Genomic DNA, 17615 nt, shown 5'->3' with positions numbered 1-17615 from the left:
ATCTATAAGGCCCATCATACCCAACAGTAAAGGGTGTGGGTATCATTGGTAGCGTAAAAAGGATCAGTAGGAGCAACTCCCGTCAGTATTGTTTTAGATTTAGTTTTGGCAGGTGAGTCCTACTTAAATTTTTGAAATTTCCAAGAATGGATAGCAACCTTGGTTAAGTGGTTGTACTCACCAGTCCGCTTGTAGGATCTTTAGTCTGGGCCTGAGTTCCAGTGATAGCTAAGTACATTTGATTAACTAAGTAGAAACAATTAAACAGATTAATAACAACATACAGTAACAATTTTAGTAACATCTTTGCATCTAGTTGGGTTATCATTAGTCACATGTGTGTTTGACCAGAAAATTTGACCAAGTCTACGTTATGGGTGGAGTCATGCACTGAGGGTGCTATTTAGTGGCTGATGCTGTGCTTTCTGTGATAGTGTTCGTCAGGTATCAGGATGCCAGTGTCATACATGTAATCAACGCTGCTATGCGCTCTGGGATACTGGTTTCAGTGTGTAATTCTCAAGATTGATGCCTAGCTTTATGTCTGTAGCCCAGAGTCTGTAGGATCAATTAGTGCTAAGGATCGGGTGACCCATCAGCCCTCTTGAGATAAGTCATGTCCAGTTTCTATGAGATTTGTAGTGTGCATGGTCTCAACTCGGCCATTCCTGTGATACCTGTTATTTCAGATCAGGTTCCTGCAAAGTGAGATAAAATCTGTACATACAATGTTCCCATCCGTTCTTTTTGTGGCCAGTTGGTTAAGTCCTGGAAGATTCTCCTGGCTCTTCTCTATGGCCGGTCTTTTCAGGCGGTTGTGGGTTTATAGAGTCAATGTCCGCCAGAAAGGCTTGTAGGTCTGAGCCTAATAATTGCTGCCCAAAGATTCCAACCTTCTACCATATACCAAAAATCCACAAAGATCGAAATAGGCCCCCAGGGAGGCCTATAATATTTGGAATAGACTCTATAAGTAGTAATTTGTCAGTATATATAGACTGGTATTTACAGCCAATAGTCAAAACGATCAAATCATATATCAAAGACACATCTGATATAATTCAGAAATTAGAGGGAATGGAATGGAGGTCCGACTACATATGGATATCATGTGATGTTTCTGCCCTCTACACAAACATCCCACATGATTTAGGGATATCGGCCTTTAGACACATGTGTGAGGGTTGGAACATCCCTGATATCCATATGGAATTTTTAACAGAGGCCATGATATTTGTATTACAGTACAACTATTTCCAATTTGAGGGAAATTTTTATAAACAAATTCGGGGTACGGCCATGGGTACTACCATGGCCCCCTCATATGCAAATATATATATGGCACACTATGAACACCTATATATCTGGAACAATAATCCCTTTAAAAAGAACATTTACCGTTTCTATAGATATATAGATGATATAATCATGATATGGCAAGGAACCAGTGAGGAATCAATAGAGTTCTTAAAATTTATGAATAATAACCAATGTAATCTGAATTTTACAAACAATAGTAACAAAGAATCTATTGATTTTTTAGATGTCACTTTTTTCATTAAAGATAACAAAGTAGCGACAAAAAATTTCAGGAAACTGACAGATAGAAATGGCTTCCTAAACGCCAAAAGCGGGCATCTCAAAAGCTGGAAGGATAATATTCCATATGGACAGTTTAGACGTATAAGACGTAACTGTACATATGATGAGGACTATTTAAAAGAAGCCAAAATTTTAGAGGATAAACTAATCCAAAAAGGTTATAACAAAGAACTGGTAGAAAGAGGAAAAGAAAAATGTTTAGTAATTCCAAGGGAACAGGGTGTCATAAGCTCAGTTCATAAACAGAAAGAATATACTAATACACAAGTGAAGTTTATTACAACATATAACAAAGGATCAAAAATGGCTAAGAATATACTAAAAAAGCATTGGGGAATACTAACAGGTGACCCTATTTTTAGAAATCATATAGGGAACAATCCACAAGTAATATTCAAAAAGAATAGAAATCTAAAAAGCCTGATAGCTCCTTCAAAATTGAAAAATATAAAAGGAAGGAATATAAATACAAATGGGCCCACAACTCTATCTAATTGGTTACAATTGAAAGCAGGCACATATAGATGTGGCAGAAAAAATTGCAGTATGTGTGACAATATTATTAAAGGAACAGAGGTTAACAACTATGATAATAGTAAAAAGTTCAACATTAATTGTAGAACGACATGCCAATCCACGTATGTGGTTTATCAACTCCTATGTAAATATGGGAAAATATATGTAGGGCGTACGAAAAGAACCATAAAAAGAAGATGGTACGAACATATTGATAATATAAAGGCAGGATTTGACAAGCATAGTGTATCCAGTCACTTTAATAATGTGCATAATAGTAATCATAAAGACTTGTCTATAAGAGTATTAGAGCAGATAAAACCAGGACCATGTCCAAATAGAAGGTTACTATTACTTAGGAAATGTGAGACAAAATGGATACATCGCCTGGATTGCCTGGAACCAAAAGGCCTGAATATTGATATTGATTTGCAGGCATTTATGAATTAGGGCATCATGAATTAAATAAATACTTCTCAAATGTTCATAAACAGGAATAATAATAGAAAAGTATACGGAAGTGTGTATAATCTTTTATAAGGTTCTTTTATCTTATATCAATTGTTCCATTATTTTTTACCATCTTTTACTACTATTAAGTTTATATTTTCATGAAGCATAAATGTATGAATTAAGTGCAATATGAAATGGGGGTCAAATATTATAAGTGTGATTAAGTTAGTTTTTAAAAAAAAGAATTTTTAATAGGTTTCTTAATAGGTTTTATAATTTCAAAATACTGGAGATTCTCTCTTTTCTGTATGTTAGGGAATAGGTGAAGACATAGAATGCACATCTCTGTGACTGTTTGTGGTACTAGTGCCTATATATTAAGGGTAATATGGTATACTAGTTACCCTCCCACAAACAGGTAGTGAGTGCGGGAAAATTTGAAAGTTTGTTTGGTCTGAGAATAGAATCAGTCATACAATACATGTCCCTTGAGAAAGTCTGCCTGTGAGCAGAGGAAACGCGTTGGGTGTTCAATATTCCCATGATATGAGGAATATTGTATTTGAAAAAGTTGCTGTATTTAAGCCTGAGCAAGGAGGTCGAATTGGAAGCTGCTGGTCGGCATAAAGAGGAAACTTCTGTATGGACTGCTCAGGAATATAACCATCAAGCTAATTTTGAGCTACAGGCATTTTTATCATCATTATCTTGTAAGTGCAATTTTATATATGTAGGTGTGTCTCCTGAATAAACTCTACTGTGAATCGTGGATGCGCTGTTTTCTTGTTTCTCCTACACATAGGTCTGAGCCTGGCCTGTAGATCAGGGTTTTGTTGTGGTGTGTGACTATTAGAGATACCGGGAACCCCCAGCGATATTGGATCTTGCCATTTCTTAGTTGCGTGGTGACATGAGTTAACTCGCACCTTTTTTTGTAGGGTGGTAGGCGATAGATCTGTGTATAGCTGTATCTCTGTGCCTGCATGCTGGATAGTATGTTTGGTCCTTGCACAGCGCAGAAGTTCCTCTTTGTCCTTATAGTTAAGGAATTTAATTATGTCCCTAGGGGGGGCCTTAGGAGGGGGTTTAGGCCTCAGTGCTCTATGAGCTCGTTCTATTGGGATCTCAGCTGAGGTCGGTGTCCCTTTTACTGTGCGAAATAGGCTTTGTAAATATCCCTCAATGGCGGGGGGGGGGGGTGAACTGATTCAGGGACTCCTCTAACCCTTATATTGTTCCGGCGTCCCCTGTTGTCTAAATCCTCTAATTTATCTGATAGAGATTGTATGATTGCTGTGTGATCTTGTATTTCAGCGGCGTTAGTTTGAGCTTTATTTCTCCAACATAGGTGTGTCCGGTCCACGGCGTCATCCTTACTTGTGGGATATTCTCTTCCCCAACAGGAAATGGCAAAGAGCCCAGCAAAGCTGGTCACATGATCCCTCCTAGGCTCCGCCTACCCCAGTCATTCTCTTTGCCGTTGTACAGGCAACATCTCCACGGAGATGGCTTAGAGTTTTTTAGTGTTTAACTGTAGTTTTTCATTATTCAATCAAGAGTTTGTTATTTTCAAATAGTGCTGGTACGTACTATTTACTCAGAAACAGAAAAGAGATGAAGAATTCTGTTTGTATGAGGAAAATGATTTTAGCAACCGTAACTAAAATCCATGGCTGTTCCACACAGGACTGTTGAGAGCAATTAACTTCAGTTGGGGGAACAGTTTGCAGTCCCTTGCTGCTTGAGGTATGACACATTCTAACAAGACGATGTAATGCTGGAAGCTGTCATTTTCCCTATGGGATCCGGTAAGCCATGTTTATTACGATTGTAAATAAGGGCTTCACAAGGGCTTATTTAAACTGTAGACTTTTTCTGGGCTAAATCGATTGATTATTAACACATATTTAGCCTTGAGGAATCATTTTATCTGGGTATTTTGATATAATAATATCGGCAGGCACTGTTTTAGACACCTTATTCTTTAGGGGCTTTCCCAAAGCATAGGCAGAGTCTCATTTTCGCGCCGGTGTTGCGCACTTGTTTTTGAGAGGCATGGCATGCAGTCGCATGTGAGAGGAGCTCTGATACTTATAAAAGACTTCTGAAGGCGTCATTTGGTATCGTATTCCCCTTTGGGTTTGGTTGGGTCTCAGCAAAGCAGATACCAGGGACTGTAAAGGGGTTTAAAGCTTAAAACGGCTCCGGTTCCGTTATTTTAAGGGTTAAAGCTTCCAAAATTGGTGTGCAATATTTTCAAGGCTTTAAGACGCTGTGGTGAAAATTTGGTGAATTTTGAACAATTCCTTCATGTTTTTTCGCAATTGCAGTAATAAAGTGTGTTCAGTTTAAAATTTAAAGTGACAGTAACGGTTTTATTTTAAAACGTTTTTTGTACTTTCTGATCAAGTTTATGCCTGTTTAACATGTCTGAACTACCAGATAGACTGTGTTCTGAATGTGGGGAAGCCAGAATTCCTATTCATTTAAATAAATGTGATTTATGTGATAATGACAATGATGCCCAAGATGATTCCTCAAGTGAGGGGAGTAAGCATGGTACTGCATCATTCCCTCCTTCGTCTACACGAGTCTTGCCCACTCAGGAGGCCCCTAGTACATCTAGCGCGCCAATACTCCTTACTATGCAACAATTAACGGCTGTAATGGATAATTCTGTCAAAAACATTTTAGCCAAAATTAACCCTTGTCAGCGTAAGCGTGGCTGCTCTGTTTTAGTTACTGAAGAGCATGACGACGCTGATATTAATATCTCTGAAGGGCCCCTAACCCAATCTGAGGGGGCCAGGGAGGTTTTGTCTGAGGGAGAAATTACTGATTTAGGGAACATTTCTCAGCAGGCTGAATCTGATGTGATTACATTTAAATTTAAATTGGAACATCTCCGCATTTTGCTTAAGGAGGTATTATCCACTCTGGATGATTGTGAAAATTTAGTCATCCCAGAGAAACTATGTAAAATGGACAAGTTCCTAGAGGTGCCGGGGCTCCCAGAAGCTTTTCCTATACCCAAGCGGGTGGCGGACATTGTTAATAAAGAATGGGAAAGGCCCGGTATTCCTTTCGTCCCTCCCCCCATATTTAAAAAATTGTTTCCTATGGTCGACCCCAGAAAGGACTTATGGCAGTCAGTCCCCAAGGTCGAGGGAGCGGTTTCTACTTTAAACAAACGCACCACTATTCCCATAGAGGATAGTTGTGCTTTCAAAGATCCTATGGATAAAAAATTAGAAGGTTTGCTTAAAAAGATGTTTGTTCAGCAGGGTTACCTTCTACAACCCATTTCATGCATTGTCCCTGTCACTACTGCCGCATATTTCTGGTTTGATGAACTGCTTAAGGTGCTCGATAGTGACTCTCCTCCTTATGAGGAGATTATGGACAGAATCAATGCTCTCAAATTGGCTAATTCTTTCACTCTAGACGCCTCTTTGCAATTGGCTAAGTTAGCGGCTAAGAACTCTGGGTTTGCTATTGTGGCGCGCAGAGCGCTTTGGTTGAAATCTTGGTCGGCTGATGCGTCTTCCAAGAACAAGCTACTAAACATTCCTTTCAAGGGGAAAACGCTGTTTGGTCCTGACTTGAAAGAGATTATCTCTGATATCACTGGGGGTAAGGGCCACGCCCTTCCTCAGGATAGGTCTTTCAAGGCCAAAAATAAACCTAATTTTCGTCCCTTTCGTAGAAACGGACCAGCCCCAAGTGCTACGTCCTCTAAGCAAGAGGGTAATACTTCTCAAGCCAAGCCAGCCTTGCAGACCAATGCAAGGCTGGAACAAGGGAAAGCAGGCCAAGAAACCTGCCACTGCTACCAAGACAGCATGAAATGTTGGCCCCCGATCCGGGACCGGATCTGGTGGGGGGCAGACTCTCTCTCTTCGCTCAGGCTTGGGCAAGAGATGTTCTGGATCCTTGGGCGCTAGAAATAGTCTCCCAAGGTTATCTTCTGGAATTCAAGGGGCTTCCCCCAAGGGGGAGGTTCCACAGGTCTCAGTTGTCTTCAGACCACATAAAAAGACAGGCATTCTTACATTGTGTAGAAGACCTGTTAAAAATGGGAGTGATTCATCCTGTTCCATTAGGAGAACAAGGGATGGGGTTCTACTCCAATCTGTTCGTAGTTCCCAAAAAAGAGGGTGGATTTAAAGGATGCGTATCTACATATTCCTATCCACAAGGAACATCATCGGTTCCTAAGGTTTGCATTCCTGGACAAACATTACCAGTTCGTGGCGCTTCCTTTCGGATTAGCCACTGCTCCAAGGATTTTCACAAAGGTACTAGGGTCCCTTCTAGCGGTGCTAAGACCAAGGGGCATTGCAGTAGTACCTTACCTGGACGACATTCTGATTCAAGCGTCGTCCCTTCCTCAAGCAAAGGCTCACACGGACATTGTCCTGGCCTTTCTCAGATCTCACGGCTGGAAAGTGAACGTGGAAAAGAGTTCTCTATCCCCGTCAACAAGGGTTCCCTTCTTGGGAACAATTATAGACTCCTTAGAAATGAGGATCTTTCTAACAGAGGCCAGAAAAACAAAGCTTCTGGACTCTTGTCGGATACTTCATTCCGTTCCTCTTCCTTCCATAGCTCAGTGCATGGAAGTGATCGGGTTGATGGTGGCGGCGATGGACATAGTTCCTTTTGCGCGCATTCATCTAAGACCATTACAACTGTGCATGCTCAGTCAGTGGAATGGGGACTATACAGACTTGTCTCCGAAGATACAAGTAAATCAGAGAACCAGAGACTCACTCCGTTGGTGGCTGTCCCTGGACAATCTGTCTCAAGGGATGATGTTCCACAGACCAGAGTGGGTCATTGTCACGACCGACGCCAGTCTGATAGGCTGGGGCGCGGTCTGGGGATCCCTGAAAGCTCAGGGTCTTTGGTCTCGGGAAGAATCTCTTCTACCGATAAATATTCTGGAACTGAGAGCGATATTCAATGCTCTCCAGGCCTGGCCCCAGCTTGCGAGGACCAGGTTCATACGGTTTCAATCAGACAACATGACGACTGTTGCGTACATCAACCATCAGGGGGGAACAAGGAGTTCCCTAGCGATGGAAGAAGTAACCAAAATTATTCTTTGGGCGGAGTCTCACTCCTGCCACCTGTCTGCTATCCACATCCCAGGAGTGGAAAATTGGGAAGCGGATTTTCTGAGTCGGCAGACATTGCATCCGGGGGAGTGGGAACTCCATCCGGAAATCTTTGCCCAAGTCACTCACCTGTGGGGCATTCCAGACATGGATCTGATGGCCTCTCGTCAGAACTTCAAAGTTCCTTGCTACGGGGCCAGATCCAGGGATCCCAAGGCGGCTCTAGTGGATGCACTAGTAGCACCTTGGACCTTCAAACTAGCTTATGTGTTCCCGCCATTTCCTCTCATCCCCAGGCTGATAGCCAGGATCAAGCAGGAGAGGGCGTCGGTGATCTTGATAGCTCCTGCGTGGCCACGCAGGACTTGGTATGCAGATCTGGTGAATATGTCATCGGCTCCACCTTGGAAGCTACCTTTGAGACGAGACCTTCTTGTTCAGGGTCCGTTCGAACATCCGAATCTGGTTTCACTCCAGCTGACTGCTTGGAGATTGAACGCTTGATTTTATCGAAGCGAGGATTCTCAGATTCTGTTATCGATACTCTTGTTCAGGCCAGAAAGCCTGTGACTAGAAAGATTTACCATAAAATTTGGAAAAAATATATCTGTTGGTGTGAATCTAAAGGATTCCCTTGGGACAAGGTTAAGATTCCTAGGATTCTATCCTTCCTTCAAGAAGGATTGGAAAAAGGATTATCTGCAAGTTCCCTGAAGGGACAGATTTCTGCCTTGTCGGTATTACTTCACAAAAAGCTGGCAGCTGTGCCAGATGTTCAAGCCTTTGTTCAGGCTCTGGTTAGAATCAAGCCTGTTTACAAACCTTTGACTCCTCCTTGGAGTCTCAATTTAGTTCTTTCAGTTCTTCAGGGGGTTCCGTTTGAACCCTTACATTCCGTTGATATTAAGTTATTATCTTGGAAAGTTTTGTTTTTAGTTGCGATTTCTTCTGCTAGAAGAGTCTCAGAATTATCTGCTCTGCAGTGTTCTCCTCCTTATCTGGTGTTCCATGCAGATAAGGTGGTTTTACGTACTAAACCTGGTTTTCTTCCAAAAGTTGTTTCTAACAAAAACATTAACCAGGAGATTATCGTACCTTCTCTGTGTCCAAAACCAGTTTCAAAGAAGGAACGTTTGTTGCACAATTTGGATGTTGTTCGCGCTCTAAAATTCTATTTAGATGCTACAAAGGATTTTAGACAAACATCTTCCTTGTTTGTTGTTTATTCAGGTAAAAGGAGAGGTCAAAAAGCAACTTCTACCTCTCTCTCTTTTTGGATTAAAAGCATCATCAGATTGGCTTACGAGACTGCCGGACGGCAGCCTCCCGAAAGAATCACAGCTCATTCCACTAGGGCTGTGGCTTCCACATGGGCCTTCAAGAACGAGGCTTCTGTTGATCAGATATGTAGGGCAGCGACTTGGTCTTCACTGCACACTTTTACCAAATTTTACAAGTTTGATACTTTTGCTTCTTCTGAGGCTATTTTTGGGAGAAAGGTTTTGCAAGCCGTGGTGCCTTCCATTTAGGTGACCTGATTTGCTCCCTCCCTTCATCCGTGTCCTAAAGCTTTGGTATTGGTTCCCACAAGTAAGGATGACGCCGTGGACCGGACACACCTATGTTGGAGAAAACAGAATTTATGTTTACCTGATAAATTTCTTTCTCCAACGGTGTGTCCGGTCCACGGCCCGCCCTGGTTTTTTTAATCAGGTCTGATATTTTATTTTCTTTAACTACAGTCACCACGGTACCATATGGTTTCTCCTATGCAAATATTCCTCCTTAACGTCGGTCGAATGACTGGGGTAGGCGGAGCCTAGGAGGGATCATGTGACCAGCTTTGCTGGGCTCTTTGCCATTTCCTGTTGGGGAAGAGAATATCCCACAAGTAAGGATGACGCCGTGGACCGGACACACCGTTGGAGAAAGAAATTTATCAGGTAAACATAAATTCTGTTTTTCTGTGGATGTCTGTGCTTCTTCTACTGCTGTTACTCTGCACTCTAGTGAACTGATGTCTTTGCGCAAGTCCTGGAATAGACTTCGTATTTCTTGCAGTACATGTTGTATATCTTCTTTAGAAGATAGGTGTAACAGGTCTTTTTTGGTAACATTAGCTTGCATTTGAATATCTTCCTGCTCATTCTGTGCGAGGGTCTTAGAGTGTGGTCCCTCCATGGTATTTCTGTCTAATTCCATGTGGTGCTCAATAGGTTTTAAAAATGTATTTAGGGGTTTTTGGGACTGTTTTTTCTCAGCTTTTTGGTGCTTTTTTATAGGCATTCCCCACCATGTGTTATTAAAGCAAGGTGAGCTGAGGTTTGTGCTTGAAATGTGGTAGTGTGGTAGCTGATTTCTTGCTAGCAGTGTTCAGGTGTTTTTTGTGAGGTACTTGGCAGGTACTGACTGGTCTTTGCTGATGCCTGCAGCTTTGGTGTGCTAGGGCCTGGATTTTAGTCACTCGTTGCCTAAACTGTGCTTATATGCACACTCCTCAGGGCCCTATCCACACTGCGTGCTCTCCGCAATGTTTGTTGACCTTGTTATGCGCCTTCTGGCGTTATTATACTGTTGCCTTATGTGGGTGAGAGGTCCGGTGTTAGTTTGGGGCAGTAGCGTGATACCGGTTGTCTGTGTCTCCTCACTGCGTCCTGTCCTCTTGTCTGTTTGCTAGTATGGCGGGCTAATTGCAGCTGTGTGTTAGGAGAGGTGATTAAGTGTGTGTCTGGACTTACACCAACCTTATTTGTGCTTATGGTGCGGTCCCTCTGTCACTCCCGCCCGACACTTCTTATCTCCCTGTGAGGCGTTTCCGTTGCAGCGCTTCAGGTCTCCAGCTGCTGTGTAAGCTCCAGAGCGTGAGGGCTGCAGCACAGTTGTATTATAGTATGGTGGTGCGCCGTGAAGCGCTGGCTAGGCCCACCGTCTCTGTGCTTATGCGGATCTTGCAGAGGTCAGATGCGGCGTGTATGCTTGAGTGCGGGAGGTATCCAGGTTAGGTCTTCATGTCCCCTATGCTTGGGTTCTTAAGTTTTAGGCTCTATATGGCCATATTTTGTTGTTGCTCTATCTCGTGGATTAGGAGCTGATCTAAAATGCGGCCATTCGCCTGCGTGGCCAAGCTCCGCCCTCAATGTCAGTTATCTTTATTCTCATTATGGGCTGTAAACTGCAACTGCAGGAAGCAGCAACAAGCAAGCACTGAGTTCTGACACAGTCGGCATGTGGCTTTTAAGTTAGTGTTGACCTGCAGCTATCCGCCATTCCAACATGGCGGGGTGAAATTAGCAGGCTCATATTTCTCTTGTAAGGTGTATCCAGTCCACGGGTTCATCCATTACTTGTGGGATAGTCTCCTCAACAGGAAGTTGCAAGAGGACACCCACAGCAGAGCTGTCTATATAGCTCCTCCCTAACTGCCACCCCCAGTCATTCTCGCTATGGCTTAAGTCCTGGTCAGCAGACGTTACTTCAAAGTCTAAGCTTCTTAACATCCCCTTCAAGGGACAGACCCTATTCGGGCCTGGTCTGAAGGAGATCATTTCTTATATTACTGGAGGAAAAGGTCATGCCCTTCCTCAGGATAGGTCCAAACAGAATAATTTTCGTTCCTTTTCGAAACTTCAAGAGTGGCGCAGCTTCAGTTTCCTATAATGCAAAACAAGAGGGAAATCTCGCCCAGTCCAAACCAGTCTGGAGACCTAACCAGGCTTGGAACAAGGGGAAGCAGGCCAAGAAACCTGCGGCTGCCTCTAAGACAGCATGAAGGAGTAGCCCCCGATCCGGGACCGGATCTAGTAGGGGCAGACTTTCTCTCTTCGCCCAGGCTTGGGCAAGAGACGTCCAGGGTCCCTGGGCATTAGAGATTGTTTCCCAGGGATATCTTCTGGACTTCAAAGCTTCATCTCCAAAGGGGAGATTTCATCTCTCACAATTATCTGTAAACCAGATAAAGAGAGAGGCATTCTTACGTTGTGTTCAAGATCTTCTGGTTATGGGAGTGATCCACCCAGTTCCAAGGGAGGAACAGGGGCAGGGCTTCTATTCAAATCTGTTTATAGTTCCTCAAAAAGAGGGAACTTTCAGACCAATCTTGGATCTCAAGATCCTAAACAAATTTCTCAGGGTCCCATCCTTCAAGATGGAGACTATCCGAACCATCCTTCCTATGATCCAGGAGGGTCAATATATGACTACCGTGGACTTAAAGGATGCTTATCTCCACATTCCGATTCACAGAGATCATAATCAGTTCCTCAGGTTCGCCTTCTTAGACAGGCATTACCAGTTTATGGCTCTTCCCTTCGGGTTAGCCACGGCACCAAGAATCTTTACGAAGGTTCTAGGGTCCCTACTGGCGGTTCTAAGGCCACGGGGCATAGCAGTGGCTCCTTACCTAGACGACATTCTGATACAGGCGTCGACTTTTCAAATCGCCAAGTCCCATACGGACATTGTTCTGGCCTTTCTGAGGTCTCACAGGTGGAAGGTGAACGAAGAAAAGAGTTCTCTCTCCCCTCTCACAAGAGTTTCCTTCCTAGGAACACTGATAGATTCAGTAGAAATGAAAAATTTTCTGACAGAGGTCAGGTTATCAAAGCTTCTAACTTCCTGCCGTGCTCTTCATTCCACTTCTCAGCCGTCAGTGGCTCAGTGTATGGAAGTAATCGGCCTAATAGTAGCTGCAATGGACATAGTTCCGTTTGCCCGCCTACATCTCAGACCACTGCAACTTTGCATGCTCAATCAGTGGAATGGGGACAACACAGATTTGCCCCCTTTGCTAAATCTGGATCAAGAGACCAGGGATTCTCTTCTCTGGTGGTTATCTCAGGTCCATCTGTCCAGGGGAATGAGTTTCTGCAGGCCAGAGTGGACTATAGTGACGACAGATGCCAGCCTTCTGGGCTGGGGCGCAGTCTGGAACTCCCTGAAGGCTCGGGGTTCGTGGACTCAGGAGGAAGCCCCCCTTCCGATAAACTTTATGGAACTGAGAGCGATATTCAATGTTCTTCAGGCTTGGCCTCTGCGGTCAGGTTCATCAGATTTCAGTTGGACAATATCACGACTGTAGCCTATATCAACCATCAGGGGGGAACAAGAAGCCCCCTGGAAATGTTGGAGGTTTCAAAGATAATTCTATGGGCAGAGGTTCACTCTTGCCATCTCTCAGCTATCCATATCCCAGGAGTAGAGAACTGGGAGGCGGATTTTCTAAGTCGGCAGACTTTTCATCCGGGGGAGTGGGAGCTCCATCCGGAGGTATTTGCCCAGCTGATTCAATTATGGGGCAAACCAGAACTGGATCTGATGGCGTCTCGTCAGAACGCCAAGCTTCCTTGTTACGGGTCCAGGTCAAGGGATCCCCAGGCAGCGCTGATAGATGCTCTTGCAGTGCCCTGGTCCTTCATTATGTGTTCCCACCATTTCCTCTCCTCCCTCGTCTGATTGCCAAGATCAAGCAGGAGAGAGCTTCAGTGATTTTGATAGCACCTGCGTGGCCACGCAGGACTTGGTATGCAGTTCTGGTGGACATGTCATCCCTTCCACCATGGACTCTGCAGCTGAGACAGGACCTTCTACTCCAAGGTCCATTCAAACATCCAAATCTAATTTCTCTGCGTCTGACTGCTTGGAGATTGAACGCTTGATTTTATCAAAACGTGGTTTCTCTGAGTCGGTCATTGATACCTTAATTCAGGCTCAAAAGCCTGTCACCAGGAAAATCTATCATAAGATATGGTGTAAATATCTTCATTGGTGTGAATCCAAGGGTTACTCATGGAGTAAAATCAGGATTCCTAGGATATTATCCTTTCTCCAAGAAGGATTGGAGAAGGGATTGTCAGCTAGTTCCTTAAAGGGACAGATTTCTGTTCTGTCTATTCTTCTGCACAAGCATCTGGCAAATGTTCCAGACGTTCAGGCGTTTTGTCAGGCTTTAGTTAGAATCAAGCCTGTGTTTAAACCTGTTGCTCCGCCATGGAGTTTAAATTTAGTTCTTAAAGTTCTTCAAGGGGTTCCGTTTGAACCTCTGCATTCCATAGATATCAAGCTTTTATCTTGGAAAGTTCTGTTTTTGGTAGCTATCTCTTCGGCTCGAAGAGTTTCAGAGTTATCTGCCTTACAGTGTGATTCCCCTTATCTGATCTTCCATGCAGATAAGGTAGTTTTGCGTACCAAACCTGGGTTTCTTCCTAAGGTGGTATCTAATAAGAATATCAATCAGGAGATTGTTGTTCCGTCGTGTCCTAATCCTTCTTCAGGGAAGGAACGTCTATTACACAATCTTGACGTGGTTCGTGCTTTAAAGTTTTATTTACAAGCTACTAAGGATTTTCGTCAAACATCTGCATTGTTTGTTGTCTACTCTGGACAGAGGAGAGGCCAAAAGGCTTCGGCATCTTCTCTTTCTTTTTGGCTGAGAAGCATAATCCGTTTAGCTTATGAGACTGCTGGCCAGCAGCCTCCTGAAAGGATTACTGCTCATTCCACTAGAGCGGTAGCTTCCACATGGGCTTTTAAAAATGAGGCCTCTGAACAGATTTGTAAGGCGGCGACTTGGTCTTCGCTTCAAACTTTTTCTAAATTCTACAAATTTGATACTTTTGCTTCCTCTGAGGCTATTTTTGGGAGAAAGGTCTTACAGGCAGTGGTGCCTTCCGTTTAAGTTCCTGCCTTGTCCCTCCCTTCATCCGTGTCCTAAAGCTTTGGTATTGGTATCCCACAAGTAATGGATGAACCCATGGACTGGATACACCTTACAAGAGAAAACTAAATTTATGCTTACCTGATAAATTTCTTTCTCTTGTGGTGTATCCAGTCCACGACCCGCCCTGTCACTTTAAGGCAGGTGTTTTTTATTTTTAAACTACAGTCACCACTGCACCCTATAGTTTCTCTTTTTTTCTTGCTTGTCTTCGGTCGAATGACTGGGGGTGGCAGTTAGGGGAAGAGCTATATAGACAGTTCTGCTGTGGGTGTCCTCTTGCAACTTCCTGTTGGGAAGGAGAATATCCCACAAGTAATGGATGAACCCGTGGACTGGATACACCACAAGAGAATTTTATCCGGTAAGCATAAATTTTGTTTTTTAATTTTTTCTGAAGCTGTGGAGCACGCTTGCTGTGCGAGAGACATGTCACGTGACACACTTTCCGCTTCTAGTCATTAGCGGAGCCGCGTCTTTCTCTGTGCTGCCTTTTTTTAGGTTACTCCTTGTGATTTTAGCGTACTGGCCGTTTTCATATTGCAGTCTTATAGGGCCAAATTGGTCTAGCTTTTTCTTTTACAAGATACGACGAGTCCACGGATTTCATCCTTATGGGATATCGCCTCCTGGTCAGCAGGAGGAGGCAAAGAGCACCACAGCAGAACTGTATATATAGCTCCTCCAACTCCAGTCATTTTCTTTGCCTGTGTTAGTGATAGGAAAAGGTCAAGTGAGGTGTTAGTTTAGATTCTTCAATCAACAGTTTATTATTTTTAAATGGTACCAGTGTGTGCTATTTTTCTCAGGGCTAGAGCTACAGGCTTTTCAGCAATGGACTGGGGAGATTTTCATTCTTTCTGTGACTCCCATATTGTTTGCTGCCCTGCTGATGGTCTTAGCAGATATTATCTAAGACCCTGTTTGTCCCCACAGATCTGCTGGAGGTGAGGAAAAGAACATCTTCATTGTGTGGGACAGCTTCATACTGAGCTCAGCATTGAGGTATGTACAGTCATTTGCTTCTGGAGAGACTGAAGTATCTCAGAACAGACTGGCACTTATTCCCTATACCGGGAAGGGGTAATCAGTTTGCACAGGGTAAAATTGTGTGCATGGGTATCCCCTCTTTATTAGGTGAAGTTCAGCATGTGCTATCAGTGCCCTAATAAGGGATTAACCCGGTGGATATGTTTAGATTGTGGGTTTGACGCTGGGAGATTGTGGCAGCTTTTTACCCAAGTGTCCTAACATTAACCTTTACTAAATTAATGGTTGGACAGGGGAGTGTGTTTTTATTTTGAGGGGGCACATTGGTGGTTCACGGTACTCTTTATAATAGATTGTGTTGATACCGACATTTTTATTTCCCATGCGGCTCTTACTGTTGCCGGGGACTTAATTTCCGCCCACGATGGGTGGGGCTTAGTGTTTCGGGCGCTTAGACGCACAGTTGCTATCCGGATCCTGACTTTGGGCAGCATGTCTCTAGGCTCCGGTGTGGCCTAAGTCAGCTTGTGTTTGCAATTATCACAAGCGGTTTTAGGAGCGCCGTTCACGGAGGTCTATTCAGTGACTCGTGGGGACAGGTAGGCGCCGCAGCAGAGCTGTGGCGAGGTGCAAGTGTTTAATTTAGTCCCTAAGGCGTTGTGCATAGTTAGACTGTACAGATACAGGAAAATCTTCTAAAAGTTTTATAGTGCTTCCCTGTTATTGCAGGTTTATTGCGGAGCAGTGAAAACCTATACGGCTTTAATTTTTAAAGACACAGTACACTCATCTTTCAGCAAATTTTCTAAAAGTGTTTGCTTTTTATTTTTAATTACAGTAAAACGACCAATATTGCTATTTATTTTACAAAGATATGACGAGTCCACGGATTTCATCCTTGTGGGATATTAACCTCCTGCTTACAGGAAGTGGCAAAGAGCACCACAGCAGAGCTTTATATATATATAGCGCCTCCCTTCCCCTCCACCCCCAGTCATTCTCTTTGCCTGTGTTATACTAGGAAGACATGGTAAAGTAAGGTGTTAGTTTTAGTTTCTTCAATCGAGAAGTTTTTTATTTTAAATAGTACCGATGTGTACTATTTTCCTCAGGGATATGGAAGAAGATTTCTGCCCTGAGGTTGATGATCTTAGCAGTTGTAACTAAGATCCACGCTAGTTCCCACAAGACTTCTGAAGGTAACCATGAGACATCTTCTGTGTGGAGACCGGTTTCATGCTACAAGCAGCATTAAGGTATGTGCAGCCTTTTTTTCTGAGGAGACTTGGTGTATCAGAACTGGCTGGCATTTATTTCTCTGTATGGGAATGGGGTAAGCAGTAATCCTATTTTTTTTTACAAAGATATGACGAGTCCACGGATTTCATCCTTGTGGGATATTAACCTCCTGCTAACAGGAAGTGGCAAAGAGCACCACAGCAGAGCTGTGTATATATATATATATATATATGTATGTATGTATATATGTATGTATGTATATATATATATATATATATATATATATATATATATATATATATATAGCCCCTCCCCTTCCCCTCCACCCTCAGTCATTCTCTTTGCCTGTGTTATACTAGGAAGACATGGTAAAGTGAGGTGTTAGTTTTAGTTTCTTCAATCAAGAAGTTTTTTATTTTAAATAGTACCGGTGCGTACTATTTTCCTCAGGGGGATATGGAAGAATTTTTATGCCCTGAGGTTTGATGATCTTAGCATTTGTAACTAAGATCCACACTGGTTCCCACAAGACTTCTGAAGGTAACCATGAGACATCTTCAGTGTGGAGACCGGTTTCATGCTACAAGCAGTATTAAGGTATGTGCAGCCTTTTTTTCTGAGGAGACTTGGTGTATCAGATCTGGCTGGCATTATTTCCCTGTATGGGAATGGGGTAAGCAGTAAAAGAGGGGTGTTACTGGAGTCCCTATTTTATTTTTATCATTAGTTGATATTTGGGCATTATGTGACATGGGAGACGATATAAAAAACAATGTTTTATGTTTTTTATTTTTGGCACTTCCATGTGGTGTTGTTTGGGCCTACTCTGACTTTTGACCTTAAGGGGCGGAGCCTATGTTGGCACAATTTCTTCAGGATTAGCAGCAGCAAACAGTAACTCGGTGGCTCCTGGACTGTGTAGCTGGTCTGAAGGGTTGAAATCTTGATTCGAAGTACCCTGGGGGCAGGTGGGCGCCACAGCA

The sequence above is a fragment of the Bombina bombina genome, chromosome 6, assembly GCF_027579735.1.
Source record: "Bombina bombina isolate aBomBom1 chromosome 6, aBomBom1.pri, whole genome shotgun sequence".
In the NCBI taxonomy this organism is placed as follows: Eukaryota; Metazoa; Chordata; class Amphibia; order Anura; family Bombinatoridae; genus Bombina; species Bombina bombina.
This window is presented reverse-complemented; position numbering follows the sequence as displayed.